The sequence below is a fragment of the Excalfactoria chinensis genome, chromosome 10, assembly GCF_039878825.1.
Source record: "Excalfactoria chinensis isolate bCotChi1 chromosome 10, bCotChi1.hap2, whole genome shotgun sequence".
Classification (NCBI taxonomy): domain Eukaryota; kingdom Metazoa; phylum Chordata; class Aves; order Galliformes; family Phasianidae; genus Excalfactoria; species Excalfactoria chinensis.
Genome location: NC_092834.1, coordinates 5,402,159 through 5,419,078, shown reverse-complemented (window position 1 = coordinate 5,419,078; position 16,920 = coordinate 5,402,159). Strand labels below are relative to the sequence as shown.

The following is a 16,920-nucleotide window of genomic DNA, read 5'->3' as shown; positions in this document are numbered from 1 at the left end:
CCACACACCTTGCAGTGGGCCAGCTCCTTCATCCTTCAACTTGTTACCAAATTGCTTGTTGCAGGCCTGTTGCATGCGCTCTGCCCAAGAGTGGATCTGCTCAGCTCACCATCTCCTGCAGCCCCTCTTGGACAGCATCTTACTAAGTATGCAATGCCTGTCTTTCCCACCCATTGCCAACCCTTGTGATGCTCAGCTCCTTTGTCAGCTTGGGATTTCATGCTCTGAGGAAGCACATCTGTGATAATGTGCCCATGAGGCCAAACTTATATGATGTGCCATATTTTTAGATGGGAGTTGTGCTGGTAGTGAGCACTGCTTTGTACAGTGACTGATCCCATTAAGGACAGGCATCCTGCCCTAGGATTACTCCACTTTGTAGGGTTAAGTGGCTCTTTACTTGTTCTGTTATGGAGTCCTGATGATCATTACTAATCTAAAATAAAAGGCATCTTGCTTGAAAGTAGACCTTTGCCAGCTGAATATGGGGAAGCTAAAATTCACTGAGCGCTGATTGATGAGGACATGATACATGATGATCCTTTTTTGGCTGTGGTATGTGGATGACTGATTGCCTCCTAAAGACCGTGTGATTAATATGAAAGGTAAGCCATAATTAATAAGTGTTCCATGGGGTGGGAAGCGTGGGTTCAGCTGGATACCTTTCCTTCCCCATCTGAAACAGCACATCTGTGGTAATAAAGCAGGTACTAGAAGTACACCTGGCACAGTGTGTAGGTGCTACAAAGAGAGCCACAAGTAAATAAAACGAGCTTTTATTGGCTGAAAAATTAGGAGAAAGATAACCAGCAAGTGACATCAGCTGCAACTGACGGCACCGTGCAAGTATGTGTAATTATGCAAGCCATTTGCTTAGCATTGATGGTATCAGTTGTGAGTTAAAAAACATCTTGGTGCGATGTGAGAAGGTCCGTGTGCATCGCATCAGGGCTCACAACCCACCCCAAAGCCCTATGCTGACCCTATTATGTTTGCTCGCTTGTTCCTCTCTTAGTAGGACCCAAACGTATTGTTTTCAACATATTCTTGCTTCTCTCCAGTAGTTTTACTGCTACCGAATCTGTTCTGTGCCCCAGCACAGCAGTAGGTGGTTATTTAAAACAATACGTTTCTCTTCTGTGTGGTTCCTTCTCAGAGGTCTCCACTTGTTCAGGCTTTAACTAGACTTCTGCATGCAAATGTAATGTGTCATTATGGCATGCTTAGGAGTAATTAATATGGAAGGGTTACTTGTAAATTAGAACGTGGGGCAGCAGTGCTGTACCTTTAAATGCTGGAGCTGATGACAGGTTTGATGTGAGAGTGTCAAGTGACATTTACTAGCCAGGAGTATTTATATTTTGGATGTGTGTGGTGGGAGAGTGGTTTCTTTCCTCCCCCCCCCCCCCATGTTTTTCTGTTCCCAAATTTTGCAGCTGTGCTTTGATTTACACCAAGCAGACAAAGTTGTGAGTTTACAGCATTCCAGTTCCTTCCCTCATTAGGAACCTGGAATGGTGATTCCAGCAGTCCCATGGGGAAGGGGCTGCAATACCCTGAGCACTACACGAAGGCAGCTGAATTTATCTCATGAAGTCTTGGCTAAAATATGGCCTATGGAGAAGTGTCTGGTATGGCAAGGAGCTCTTTTTTTCTTTGTTTTGACTCACTGTGGAAGGTTGTAATTACATGGGGTGCTCTTTCAATGGCTGACTCCTTCACTGCCCTACCTTTCTGAAAGCACAGTTCAAGGGTGGAACTTGGGAAGCTGCAGATTCTTTTGGAAGAGCTTGGAGGGGATGGAAGCCTTGTTGTATCAGGGTGAAAATGGCTTGTTACAGAGGTGGGGAGGGGGAACTCCCTTGGAGCAGCTGGAGTCAATCCTCATTGCAGTCAGGATGTAGAGCCAGATGGTCAGGTCTGGTTTGACAATTACATATATATATATTTTAATTTAAATGAGAACACGCTTTTTTGGGGGGGAAAGAAAATAATTGTTACTAATTCTGCTGTGAGCAAATGCAATGAAAACGTCATCTGTATTCTGAGAAGTTTTCTGCCTATGAGTGACTCTGGTATCATTAGGAATATTGAGCGAGGGGTGAGCAAATCAAGGATGGGAGGAATCCACTCTTTTTTTTTCTTTGGCTTTTGGAGCCCAGCAGAAATACAGGGGAAAAATTGCTGCTAGTTGATGTATCGACCTGTTTTCATTATAACTTCAGCGGTTCTTTCAACTGAAAGAGAAGATATGATATGTCTTGATTAAATGAAATGTCATCCGAGTGTTGAATTAATTACGTAGAACATGGGCAAGGAGTTGGTATTGTATTAATTTGGCTGCTCTGGAGAACACATCAATAGGCTGTTTGCAAGTGATAACTTCATACTGTCATCCTCCTTGAAGGGATCTCACAGCTTTCTGCAAACGTTGATATACTGAGCTTGGTAAAGGTAGCAGAGTATTAAAATCTCCCTTTCATACAAGACAGGATAACACTAAGAGGGCTTTAAGGCTTTTCTTCTACAGTTCAAAGGTGAAGGGTGTTTGCGCAAACTCCCATGTGTAGGGCTGGTCCCTAAATCATGGAATCATTAAGGTTGAAAAAGACCAGTAAGATCATTTTGTCCAGCCATCAGCCCACCTCGCCATGCCCACTAACCGCGTTCCTCAGAACAAACATTAAAAGCCTTTTGGGTGCCTCATCCTACTGAGTTGCACCATTCCAGATGAAGGGATGGTGAGAGAAGATCCAGTTTCTGTGGTTTTTGAGTAATGGAGTTTTTAAATGAGTGTCACGTTGTGTCCCTGCTGGTGGCTCATTAAGAACTGGCCACAGCTGGGGGTTGGCAAAGCTAAAGATTGCTTTTGCAAACCTGGGCTGATTCACAAGTGAGTTGTCACATAATGCGTTCTGGAGAAAGTCAATTATAAATCAATAGGTTTGGATTTGAAAATGGCTTTACGTTCTTTATAATATACCTGTGTGTGCTAAAGCAATATTGAAGGTGAGGGGTCAGGAAAGGTTTATCCAAGATAGTGTCTGAGTAGGGTCATGTTTTATTTGAGATGTCTTCAGGCTTGCTTTAAGCATGTTCCGTGGACTTGCCACCACATTTAATAGGTCACCTTGGGCTTGGGAAGGGCTTCAGTCTAAGACCTGTGACTTTGCATGTGCTCAAAGCCTGCCTTTTTGAAAGACCCCATGGGAAGAGGTACAATGATTGATCAGCCCCAATTTAACTCAGGGCAAGGCAGGATAACAGCGCAGACTCACTGCTTGCTCAACCCTTCACCTTCCCATAAAGATGGCTAGGGCAGATTCTGCTGTGTCTAAGCATGGAGCCCTCCCAGCCAGGTAGTGCATATAAATAGCAGGAATCATTACTGGCAATCATTGCGTGAGATTTTATAGTGCAGACGTAGTTTTATGGTTATTATTATTTATTTTTATGGTTCATTGGATCAAGGCCCCTATTTACTTCATAGCTCTCCAATGTCAACAATTATCAAGCAGCTGCTAATTGGGGCTGGATCAGAATCAGCGGCCTATCACTGTGTATCTCTGTGGGTGACATTTCTGACACCTCTAAAACTGATGGCAACAAGCCCAATGATGCTGAGGAAGCCAGAAAGTTATCCCATTTCCCCTGGCTCATCTTGAATGGCAGGTCTGCAGGACTTAGAACGAATCTTGATTTCCATCCTGATAAAAGCTAATGAAGCACGGAGGAACACCGTTAACTCATAAGCAGTTTTTCCTCACGCTAGCATCCGGATGCAAGTTGGGATGAAGGGTGGTTTTTGTGTTAGTGGCTGTATGACTGAATAGGATGGTATTCTGGAGAATGAGACCCATGGATAATGAGAATACAGACAAGGAAAGACAAGATAAGGCAAAAAGAATGACGTTTCTTCTATGCATTTCCACCAGGCCAAAACAAAAACGGTGCTCCCCACCTGCTCTGCAAGTGACACAGCCAGGCATGTGCCGTGCCATCCTTGTTGTCCCTGTTGCCACCCGGTTGCTCTGGTGGCAGAGCTGCGAGCCCTGTGACAGCTGCAGCGTGGGAGGTTGGCTCCATCTAACCCGGCATCTTCTGCAGCTCAGGCGGCAGATCCGGGCAATGCTTCTGAGCTGTGCAAACAACTGACATATGTGTGGTGAGAACGGTTTGAAAATGTGCATTTGAAAGGGCTTTATTCTTGTGTTTTTTAGGATAAGCCACTCTGCTTGCGTGCCACGCCGGGAGGCTACAAACTCCTCAGAACTGCTTCTCCCAGCCCTATATTTCGCCTTCCTTTTGATTGTGCTGTCATTTTGAGACTTGAGATAATAGGCCATTATTCTCAGAATTGCTATTATATTTTATTAATAGGATGGGAGGTGGGATTTATTGTCACAAACTGGGTATGATTTGCAATCCGTGCGCTCGCAACTCTTGAAAAGGGCAAATCATTTAGCTGCCTCCTTTGATGGATGCAGGCTTTGGTCTGTGCCTCCCTACTTACCCAGGTCTTATCAGCATTTGCAGCCCATGGGATAGGCCCTGCTGAAGTCGTTGGCATGACCAGCTTGTCCCCGCACAGGGATGGGATGGAGGCTGGGGTTAGGGCAGGTGGCTGGAGCCCAGCAGATCCGAGTTACCCTCTCACATCTGCACATGTGGGTGCATACATGCTTGTACAGCCCAAACAAGTCTGTTCGTGTTTGTGAGATCAGTGTCAAAAGGGTGTTTTGTAAGAGCTGGCCGGGCTCCTGTTTCCACATTACGAACCCAAAGCAGTTAGCTGCCTTTTTTGGGGGCCTGTGCTTTTCCAAATCAGCGTGCAGCTTCGTCTCGTCCTTTATAAAGGCTGCAGGAGTTGGGAGGGTGCAATTCAGATCTATTTTCACAAGGAACCTCTTGGTGGAGGTGAGTTTATCCCAGTGGGCCAGGCATGGTGTGACAGCTTAGACAACGTGACCATAGTGGTAAGGAAGAATAACCTGCATTGGGGGATGGGACCACAGCAAGCAGGGACGTGTTGGATCTAGCTCTGTCTCTCCCTTTGTCTCTGTACAAATCTCAGTTTCCCCAGCTCTCCTGATGCTTGCAGCAAGGAGTTTGTTTTCTTTTCCCCTGAAGTGTCTGAACACCTGAGGCTGAAAATCCTGTTCTTGCCTCTGCCTCCCCCTGTTCCTATAGTGCTGTGCTTGCAAACATCTCCGGATGCCCTGGGAGCAGCAAGGGCCTGGATGTACTGATGGGTCCCTGTGCTGTGTCCTGCCATCACCCGGGGAGTGACCTGCTGGTCTGCCCCAGGTTCTGCCCCAGGATGGAAATGGGGCCAGGGTGGTGACCTGCCTCCATCAGCGTGAGGAGGTGGAAGGGGGATGGAGAGCATGATTTTCTTCGTCAGTGTGTTAACCATTTCTCTGCTTTTGGGCTGTAACATCTGAGCTGCAGGGGGCAAACAGCAAGAGTGGCCCTCGGGGGAAATGAGACACCTGTGGTGTTCAGTTGCTAGCCATTGCCTGGCTGTTTTCCTCTTTCACACGTTTCTGCCTGTCAAGCCCAGAAAAAATGGTATTTAATTTGCAGATAGGCTGCACAGATGGAATAAATCTATGCATACCTGTGCCTTTGGTTAGGGTTAGGTATTTGTTGAGAGGGGCCAAAAATGCTCAACTGTTCTTGGATGAGGGTCTTGCATTCTATGTAAAAGAGGAATTGAGCTTCATTGCTGCCTATTAGAGTTGTAGCAGTTAGAGTCTTGTTAAACCTGCTCGTATCCTGGATGATCTGTTGCAATCCAAGTGTTTTTCAGCCTGAGAGAGGACACTGAGATCTGGCCCATAGGAACTGGAGCATGAGAGCTGTGTGTTACCTGTAGGTGGAGGAGGTGGAAGGTGCTTGCCCTGGCATCTCTGCCATCGGCCAGCAATGACAAACTGATATCCTGTGTGGAAGGACTAAGATCTTACCGGAAAGAAATGCTCCCAGATATTATTATTGACAGAGGTGGAAATAGAAATAGGGATTATTGACTCCCTGTTCAATCTGTAACCAGCAGGTTCAACAGCTGAAAGAAATCAATTGGGAAGTCAGTGGGTGCTTCGTGATATTTTAGCACCGCGTTTCCAATATTTCTAACCATGCCCTATTAGGACTCACGCTCTGGAAAATCCCACACCAACTTTGCAGTCTGGCGTTCCAAATTGCAGAGCTGTTAATAACTTGCTGAAGATTAGGATGAGGAATTCAAATGTGCAGAGCCGCACTCAGGATCTGGGTTTGCATGCTTGGCCTTTCCTACCTACTCCAGCAAGAAGGCAGCTATTGCATTGAGCGCTGCTATTCATTAATCCAAGCTCTTTGGAGCAGTTTATTTTGTTATAATTCAGTCATTAAGTTAATCCTGTGTAGTTCACTGTTATAAAATATCAGGATATATAATTTTACTATACATTAATAGAGTGAAACTTTCTTTGGCGCAGCTATTTCTGAACACCCCACACATTCGTATAATTTTTTCCCCTGCTTTGTAGGGTTTTTATTTAAGTCCATTTCTTGCACAGCTTCTTTTCTCTGGCTATTGAGTTGGGAAGGTCCTATCACTTCTGGAGACAGGGTTCAAAAAGTCCTTGGGGAGAACAGGCTTGTATCCTGAACTTGGGAGCAAATGCAACAGGCCCCAGTTTGCAAACAAGGAACCACAGCGCTTGTTATTTTTGTTGCTTATTTAACTCTTGATGGGTGCCGTGAGCCGATTAAAATCACCCCCGTTACTTAGAGGTGGCATGAGACCTAAATGAGGAAGCAGGGTAAGTAAGTGACAGTGCCTTGTGTAGGAGGTTCTGCTGTTGTGATGGGCAAGAAAGTCCACTTGGAAGCTCACTTCTGTTAAAGAAAAGAAGCAGAGATGATCACAGGCTTCCAGCAGTGGAGATTTAAGATGTTAATACTGTAAAACCATGTTATAAGTCTTACAGCTCATTTGTAACGATATTGGATGCGTGAAGCAAGCCGTGAAGAGGAAAAGCGTCCGTGTATGTGGGACGAAACGCACTCAAAAAATTACAGTTTGGGGTTTAAAAAAAAACCCAACATCTTTCAAATGGGTCTTGAGAAAATGTTCTTTAACTGTGGGGAATTGGCATAATGATGTAAAGTCAGCCTGGAAAGCTGCACAGTGCTTGTGGGTCCGAACAGTGAAATTAGAAGTAACGTATATGCTGAGCTATGAGACAGATATTGCCTTAATGAAAGGCATAGCGGTGACACTGCGTGAACTTAATGTTTAGCCAGTGACGTCTGCACTTCACAAGAGCCCATGGGAGGCAATTAGGAGGGCTGCAGAAGGAGGGAATAATTTTACCTGTCAGCTTTGTAAGTGGGCAGCTTTTTGTGTGTGTGCGCATATGTGCGTGTATTTGTATGCGTATGGAATAGCCAGAAAGTAATGAGATGGAGAGGCTCAGTGGGGACTGTCAAGGCTGTGGTTGGAGGTGGGGAAGCAGCTATTTCCAAACCCACAAGATTTATTTGTGGAACTGGTGGAGAGGTGTGGGGGGGTGAAGGTAGCAGGTTTTAGCCTTCAGGGCTTTCATCTGCTTTAAATTCAGGTTGCTGTTTTCTTTGTGTTTTTTCTTTTTAAATGGTTATTTGTGAGAGTGAGCAGGTAGGTTACCGCACATGTCTTATGGATGACTTTGTTACGTTTGTGTTTAAGGTTTGTTCTCTGGTTATTATTTCTTTTCAGTTTGATCAGAAGGTGACTGAGGAGTGGTAGGTGGAGGATGCTCTAAACTCGCTGCATGCAGCTCATGGGTCTCAGGTTAATTTAGGTCAGCTGAGATGCAATGCTGGATGAAGAATGCTGTCGCTCTGTCCAGAGTTAACCCAAGTGGGAGCTTTGTTTTCACAGAATCATTCAGAATTGCTATGATATAAATATATGGATATATTGTATCTCTCCAGGGCAGATGAAGGCAGTGAGGGAGAGCAAGAGAACACTGAAATGCCAACTTCTAAACAGGCATCTCTGGACCTTGGCTCTGGTGCTCTGAAGCAGAGATGGATCCAGGTGTGGCTGCTTCTGTTACCCATCAAGGTACCTGCTCTGCTAGAGGTCATTGGCCCATAACTGTGGGCAAAGTGAATACACAGCGCAACAGCTGGGAACCCATCTTCAAGTAGTGCTTGTGTGACACGGAGGTGGTTATTGTTGATGGAATATGAATGAACCAGAGCTCAAAATCTTGGCTTGAACCAGGGGCAGAGGTAGAAGAAGGTGCCTCATTTAGCCCGAGGAATGCTTTTGACAGACACGTTGCTGCCACGTGTCTTGGCTGGGAAAAGAAGTTGTACCTCTGTAGTGAATGGAAAGGTTTCACCAAAATCCTGCTGTAGGAACACCAGGTTGTCTCTTGATTGCTTGTAGTCCAGCAATGAGGAAGAACCTCATAGCTCATTCAAGCTTGCTAATGGAAAAAATCACACTTAAATCTATCTCGTGGTCTTGTGTGAGTCACAGCAGTGTCTGGTGCTTATCCTTGAGTGGAAAGGTTCTGGTGGGGAGGTGTTATTTTTCCAAAGGGCTGATTATTTAGCTCTGCTCAGACTGGGGAGTGGGGCTATCACCGTCTCGCTGTTATCACCCTTTCAGCAAGGCAGATAGCAGCCGGTGCATTACTCACCATTACCCCATAGCTATCTGTTTCCTGATTATGTGTTATAAGAAGTGGCAGCCGAAGCTGTGAAGCCTCTTCAGCACTGGCTGAACCCACCTCCTATGGGCTGTGATGCTCTTGTCCTTGTCACCTGCCCTGGAGGCTGCGAGCCTTGGTGACTCTGCTCTGTTGGCACTCAGTTAGCCTCTTTTCCTGCGGATTAATGGGTGGGGAGGCTATAAGCTGTGCTGCAGATAAGTTCTGCAACTTGCCAGATCGGCAGTAATGAGGGAACTCCTTTATAGTTAGAAAAAAAGCAGCTCTCAACCTGTTGCTTCCTTCTTCCTGACAGCTGGCTCTGAGGCACCACGAAGGTATTTTAACCTCTTACTGCCACTCTGCAGCTCTGTGTAGGGTTTCAGTGGCTGCACAGGGAATTCTTTACGTTGTTTTGCAGGTGTAGAATGGAGCCATTCAGTACAGAGATGCCACCAACTTCTTGCTGCAAATCCATGATGCAGTGTGGAGTGCAGACCAGCTTGCCTTGCACTCATCTGGGTTTGCTCCACTGTGCGTTCAGGTGTGTTGGAGTTGTGGGTCTGCATAAGCAGCTAACATTGCTGTGTTTGGAAGCATTTGCACTTTTGGTGCTGGATGGAACCTAAGATCTTGCTCTTAACTTGTTCTTTCAGGGTTAAGTGAAAGTTTCTGGAAGATAGGCTTGGAGCTTTCTCTACAGTTCTGCAGAATACACTGAAGTCCTAGCAGAGGTAAGCTTCACTGGGGTGATGGGAGAAGATGGGGTGAGAATGCACCTGTCATTTCCTCTAGGCATGATAGAGAGGTTTTAGGTTTGCACAGGAGTTTCCTATGCCATGTTGCTGAGCTCGCTGGGGATGTGATGAATGCAAGAAACACATCCTGCACAGAATCTCTTAGGGTTTTTTTTTGTTAAAGTAGGGTTCATGCTTTAACCTTTAAAGACATGGAGGTGAGAAAGCTTGAAGAGCTATTAGAGCCACTGGGTTGGTTTGAAAGGAGCGGGGGCAGAAGGTTGCACTTGTGCAACATGGTGCTTGGCGCAGTGCTTCCTATGGTCGCCCTTAAGTCTGTCCTGGTGCGGAACGTTCCTTTACTGGGTCAGTTTGTGTGTACACGTGTAGAGGGGAATGGGGACAGAAAGGAAACAGTGTTTGTTCATAGCTGTCAAGAAGGATTGAAGTTTGACAGTTTCTTGTGTCACAAAAGGATAAGTGATGCTGAGCTCTCCTTAGACCGATTCCAGTTGAACACAAAGAATTTTAACCTCTTAATCCTCACTTCTGAATTATAGCTCAGATATTCAGGGCTTTGTGGCTTTTTGGAGCTTCTCCCCTGTGTGTGACCCTGGTCCCTGGCAAATAGCAGGACAGCTCATTGCCCCTTGCTTGGTGCACACTGAGTGCTGAGCAGAAGTGCTCATCTTGTGATCTCTTGGCTTGTTTGCTTCCCTGTCTTGACCCCAAGGGGAGTTCATGGGAATCTTCATTGGGAAAGAAGCAAACCTGAAGTGACTGTAGATATAAAATCCCATTTCCCGCTCTGATTTGAGGATTCTGAACCTGATTTTCATCTCGCCCTTCTAAGGAGACCTCCTCATCAAATGCTGAAAAGCTCCTCCATGCTTCCCCGTGTGCAGGTCTCAATGATGGTGTATCAATAGTGGCGACACACACGAATGCACTATTTCCCTTTTGGCCTTGTTTGTATTATTTTTGGTTTTTATGTTTGGGCTTTGGCGTAAAACCCAGCAGAGAGACTCTCATTTAGTCAAGGCCATTTCAGATTCATTGCAGATGAGCACGGTGCTCCAGGGAGCCAGTTGTATTCTGGGCTTTGCCAGTGATTCATTTCTGGACTCTGCCTGAGTGATTCCCTCTGGGCCTCAGTTTCCTGTTCTGTAGAATGGAGATAATACCCGTTTATGGCCCAGGGCTGCTTTGAAGCCTTTACAAACTATTCTGTTTGGATGGAAGTTGGTTTTTTTTTTGGTTTTTCTTTTCTTTCTTTTGTAAAGCAGATTTAAAACAAAAAGTGCAACTTCGATTCAGGAGCTTGTATGAAGTGATTGGGACTACAGAATTCCTGCCCGGGATGAATGTGTCTGTGCTGAGCACGAAACAATATTCTTGTAACTCTTCTAAAAGCACCCACTGTTGGTGCCCATGGCAGGGTTGGCTGCTATTCATTCTTCTTTTTGTTTATTTTATGTAAATCCTTTTTTTCCTTCTCATTGAAAACACACACACACAAAAAGGGAGGGGGGGGAAGTGAAAAAAAAATAGAGAATACTGTTCTATAAGCCCCATAAAATCGATTCATCCCGATGAAGGTTTTAACGGTGCCAGCCCTCTGAGTCTAAAGGAAATTCTCCTCTTTCTCCCGAATGTCACATGATGGGGGAAGATGTGAAAGCAGAAATGTAAGAGGTGCAGACTTGTCCCCTTGCTTTTCTCGCCCGGCTCCCTTTATGTGCACTCTCCCACCCCCTCCACCTCCCTCCCTCCCTCCTGCTCTGCTTCAGCTCCCATTGAAATGTCAAATGCAGCAGTTGTCTGCGAGTGAAAGAGGGGTTCCCTGGTGGGAACGGGCTGCCCTTCTAACCTGGAGGCCTTGGCTCTTCTCTTCTCCCTTTTTGGTGTTTCCCATCCCACTTTCTCAGCAGATGTTGTGTGGCCGTAAAGGAATGAGTTTCTTTTCACCTGGCCATGTGAATGGGCTGGCACAGAAACACACGCTCATTCTCTCAGGCTCTGGCAACAGCTTACACAGAAAGAGATTGTTTCTAAGAGCTGTCTTTCTTTTTTTATTCTTTCTTCCCTTTCTTCTTCCCCCCCCCCCCTTTTTTTCCCTTGTTTTTAAGAAGGAGATAGGGAGGGGGAAAAAAAGGCGGAGAGAGAAACTGGCTGTATTTTAAGCTTCCTCCTTGGGTGCCAAAGAAGCCCTTAGAGTTTTGTTTCTACCACTTTTGTTCCTTTTATAGCCGGGATTCAAGCCGTGGGCTTTCAGCTCCCCTTTGTCTTAGCCCTGCTTTTCCCAAGCAGTTGACATGAGAATTGTACGGCAGGATGGAGGTTCAGCCAGGAGCGCTGCCTCTGCTTCAGTCCGGAGCTGAGGCGTCCGACTCTCTTAGCGGCTGACTTGTGGAAGTTAGCGACTGTGTGACATTGTGTGCTTTCTACAGGAAAGAGGTTGACTTCCAAAAGAGTCCTGCCTGAAAATATGTGTCAGTGTGGTGCAAAAATGCTCCAACCATCTTCATGGTGGTGTTTTCTTTCTTTGTCACTCTGCTAGCTGAGATAGCAGAAGCAAATTTCAAGTAAGAGACATATAGGTTGGGGGAGTTCTCATGCTTTCCCCCATTTTTGCCATGCTGGTATTGCTGGATGCCCTCTGCTCTTTCTCTTTTCGTTGTGAATGTAGGCTTGGTCAGCTGAAGAGCAGCAGAGAGGTACCATGGAAGGATGCTCCCTTCCCAGTGCCGATGGCTTCATGAAGTTTGTGTTTGGCCCGGTCTCTGCTCAGAACTCATTCATTATGTTAAGGCTTGGTGGGTATTCAGAGATCAGGAATTATTTGATCTCATCCTGCCCTGATGAGACAAACGCACGTGCCGAGCCTGGAAGATGGACTTGTCTTTGACTGATTTAATGAGTAAATAATGAGCCATTCTGAAAATACTGCAGGGATGTTATGCCAGTGCTTCTCTCTGGGTATTTACATACACTCCAGTTGTTTTTTTGTTGTGTGTGAGTGTGGTTTTTAATAAATCTGAAGTTTATTTTTACAGTGGTGTTTGGAAGGCAGTAAATAATCCACAAGGAATTAACAGACAAAAGTCCCTGGCTTTGCTCCACCCTATTGAAGGCAATGGCAGAACTCCCATATTATTTCAGTGGTAGTAACGAGTAGGGCCTGTGAGTGTGAAAAGATTAATCATTTTTATGATCAGGATATCTTTGGAAGTGTTGGTCTTTGTCCTTTATCTGACTGTGCTCATAAATGAATCACGAGCATCTTCTGAGGTGAAATACAGTCCTGTGAAAAAAAAAACTTCTACATCTGAAAGCTTTTGGTAGGTTTAGTTGTTTGGCAATATTTTGGAAAGCTGAGCTTAATGTGTTTGAGGTGTTGAACTGAATCTTCATCCATCCATCCATCACAAAGCCAGCAAGTGCTCGAGAACATTTCACTTCTCCTGTTTGTACGAAGCACCATTTTTGGAGACCACAGTCTTGAGGTGTCAGATAGGAATCTGAGCTTCCACTGCATGGCTACATACACAAGCACAGGGTTCATCCTTTTCCTAAGTCCTATCCAGCATCTTATCCTCTGCCTTTTAAAAGCTTTATCCCTAAAATGTGTCTTGAGCAAAGGACTCTGTATTGTAGTTTTCCTATTGATTCCTTTCCTGGAGTTTATGCCTTTTGGAGGAGATGGGGCACTGCAAATTGCTTCAGCTGTTCTTGACTGTTACAGGGCACTTGAGCAGAACTGTGCAGCCTGAGCATTTGTACTTTGTAAAATAACCCTCCGGCCCCGCAGAATGGAAGGATTAACGAGTTTAGCCTCCTTGATTTGTTTTGAATTATTCTCTACACCATCTTCGTCTGTGGCGCAGCATAGCTGAAAGTAAGGCAGGGCTGCCACTAGATTAGCTAAAGATGAGTGCCACTGAAATAAAGTGCTATTGTCGCTCTTCAAGCAGTGACACTGACCGAAATAAAGGACATCTGGGTAGGAAATAGCTGCCTGCTATCCATGGTGTACCCCAGCTTGCCATGAATGCTGGCTGTGCTAGGCAACCAGCGAAGGGAGCTGTAGGCAGCTGTAAGCCAGGCCAAAAAGAGAGAAAGAAAAGACCAACCCTGAGAAAGAGGGGTGCGTTCTTCCTCACTGTGCTCTGGGCTGGAAGTCTTTTTATTCTCATCTTTTGTTGCGTTTTCCCCTTTTCCTTTTCATGCCCCATCAGAGGGTCTGGGTGCAGGGAAGCATTGGGTGGTCACATCCCACCCCTCCTGTGAGTCACAGGGGCTGTGGTTTGGGGATTCCATACAGCTGTGTGAGTGGGGTCAGGCTGCAATGCTGTTTGTGACCCATGGAAGGGAGGGTGACACTCATGATGGCTCCCTGGAGTACGTGGGTCTGACTGTGTGTTGCTAGAGCTATAGCTTCACCTGTGGGTAAGCAGCCAGACACAGTGTACAAGCCTTTTTGAGGCAGCTGGTGGCTGATGTGGGCTATTCAGTGTTTAGTCTCCAACCAGTTTTTCCAATCCCATGCCTTGAAGAAGGCAGCGGCGGGCAGAAAGATGCTCAGCAGCAGCTTGCCCAAGGTTGGAGGAGAAGACTGTGGCAGAAGGGAGTGGATGAGCATCAGTGGCCTGGAGGCTGTGACAGAATGGGGCTGGGAAGAGAGAACAGGGCAGAAGCTCCCTTTGGTGATGATCTCACCTCTCAAATGTATTTTTTTTTCCCTCTGTATATTTTGTCTTTGTTTCCCTGTGCTCCCCGAAGAGCTGCTGCCCTGTTAGAAAGGCTTTGCCTTACTGTTTCCGTTATCATAAGGTGTGGATTTGCAAGCAATCAGTTCTCAAATAACGTATCGAAACTCTGAATAATCATGGTTTCTCTCAGATGCCTCCCATCTTTAAGCACTGGATCAGTGCTACCCCACAGAGATTGGGGTGCTGGTGGCACCCCAGGGCCCCCCTGCCCTTTAGCACGGGTTGGGGATGAATGTGGAGTGGGCTGCCAGCAGGGCCAGCTGTAGCTAAAGAAGCAGCCTCCAGAGGGAGAGAAGGTTTTCTCTCTCAATCAGGTTTTTACAACCAATGCTCAGAGTGAAATGCATTTAGAGAAGAAAAGGCTGGGCTTTCTGGCTGTACAAGAGCCAGCCCTGCAAATCTGCTCAGTAGCTTCTCTGCCTTTGATGCTTCTCTTTGGTTTGATCTTTGCCTTTGCTCCTGCTGATGGCTGGGGACTATAGAGCTGAGCCTGGGCTGAGGAATCTCACCTAAATGAATGCAGGTCTGAGTATCTTTTTTTGATCAGAGATGCATCATCCCCACGTGTGATAGGGCAAACGTGCATCGGAAAACAAATGGAGAACTCTTTACTTCCTACAAGGAAGCTGCCTGGTTAAAGGCACTGAGAGGTTTGCAGCACCAGCCCTAGCAACAGCTCTGTAAGTTATCCCAAACATGTAAATGAAGCCGAGCTCCAGCAATGGGAGGCCAAACCACCATGAACCCGCTGCATCACGCTATTAATACAAAGAAGGGTCTCAATTAATTAAACTCTTACAGGGTGACGCAAAAGCATCAGAAGAAATTTGCGGTGCACGTAAAGACAAAGCGTGTTGCACCATACCTAATTGCCAGAATAATTATTTTCTGCTATGCAAATTATCGTGAGCAAATTCACTGCAGCTCATTTGTGTGTATTTAATTATCATCAAGGGCTGGGGTTGAGGGACTAGATTTAATATGTTTGTAATGAAATAGAAAGAATTGGTTTGTGTGTGTGTTTGCAGAGAACTCGTTATTTTACCACAGCTGGATTTGTTTATTTTAAAGAAATCGTTATGGCAGATACAGTTTTGCATGTTTGCTCATTTGCTGATTTATCATGAAAACTGTGGTTTCGGTTATATGGGTGGTTTCTATCAAACACATATGATCCCTCTTGCTTGCAAGCGCCATGTTTCTGTTGTAAGGAGGAGCTCAGCTGAAAGAGAAGATGAGTTTGCATGCAAATTGTGAGCGGAGAAGCGGGTGGAATTGGGACAGCCGTCGTGTTGAGAAGAAAGCCTGGATGGGTGTAGGCTTTGTGCTGGATTTTGGGTCTTTGTGCTTCCAGGATGACAGTTTCAACTCCAGCTTCACCCCTTTTACACTAAAATGGCTCTTGGTTTGTGTTGTGTTGGCAGGTGTAAGGCAAGTCGGTGCTTCTGGTGTCTGCTTAAATATTCTCATCGTAACAAAAAGCAACAAAAGTGGATGTGGGATGCAAGGTACCACTTCTGACATTTATGTGGGGTTTTCCCTCTTAAGATGAAAGTTTCCTAGACTAGTGCTGATCTGAAGATACTGAGTTATCTATTAAACCTTCAAGTTAAAAGAAAACATTAAATCTGGGAAGAAAATACCACTTAAAAATCATAGTTTTTTTTGCTCCCTTTGGTTTAGAAGCAGTAACCTGGATGCAGTTGGTTTCCACCTGATGCACAATCATTTCATGTGGTCACCGTTCCAAAAAGAAGCAGAGAGGCTCCCAGACTGCCCGGATCACAGCATGCTCCAGAGGTGCCAGGTAAAAATACAGACACAATGCAACTAGCAACACCAGCCCTGACCACAAAACAGCAAATGTAAGCACTTGGTTTCCTCTTGTGGATTTGAACAGGAGATGTAAGCATAACAAAGAGAGGGGTAAGGAAGGGACACAAAGGTATCAGTGTGGGACAGGCCAGCTTCTGGTGACATCACCTGAGCCCCAAGGGTGCCCACAGAACCATTATCTGCTGTGTCTCTCTGCTGGTTTGCATATAATTGATGGTTCCTAGGAGGTTCTGCCTCCCCCTCCTCCGCGGGACGCCCTCCTCTATGTTAGTTTATTTTTTAAATAATTAACAGACTTTGTGACTGCCTGTCTGTGCGTCCCCTTGGAATTCCTCTCCAGCTGCTCTCATCCATCCCCACAGCTCCTCCCTCTCCTTTGCAGTTCTCTTTTCCTCTCACTGCATCTTATAGCGTTGCCTTTTGTTTTGACTTTGCCATGCAACACAATATCTGGGCACTTCTTTTTTTGAACAGGGTTCCCTATTGCTGTTTGCTGGTGGCTGGAATCCTCTTCTTCCTAGCAGCTGCCACTCCTAGCAAACATTTGTGGTCTGAATAATTCTTAGGGCTGGGTGTATCATGTTAGAGACTTCAGCTGTTATTGATGGCGAGGACAAGAGTCTGCTCCCACTCTCCCTATGACTCTACCTTGCTATGGTATGAGCAATAGAGAAGCCTTAGCACTTCTTTATGCCATTGGGAAAATCAGCTACGGGAGGTGCTGGCTTTCTTTCTGCTGCCATGTTGGCTTCTTCCCAGAGCCAAGTCCTACTAGCAGTAGATCTGCTGGGGGCAGTTGCTCCATGTTTTGTGCTCTATAAATGCTCGGTTGGAAATAGTAATTTGTGCAAAATCTTCGGATCCTGCAGAAATGCTGGTTCC

General features: G+C 45.8%; 1 long non-coding RNA gene across 1 annotated transcript in view; it reads left to right on the top strand.

Annotated features, from left to right (window-relative positions):
• The window catches only part of LOC140256853 (uncharacterized), a 43,639-nt gene that overhangs the window by 11,981 nt on the left and 14,738 nt on the right, over window positions 1-16,920 (top strand). Inside the window, exons 2-4 of the long non-coding RNA XR_011904866.1 lie at window positions 7,966-8,098; window positions 9,350-9,427; window positions 15,886-16,009. This is a non-coding gene — a long non-coding RNA (uncharacterized lncRNA). The remainder of the gene's footprint in view (window positions 1-7,965; window positions 8,099-9,349; window positions 9,428-15,885; window positions 16,010-16,920) is intronic.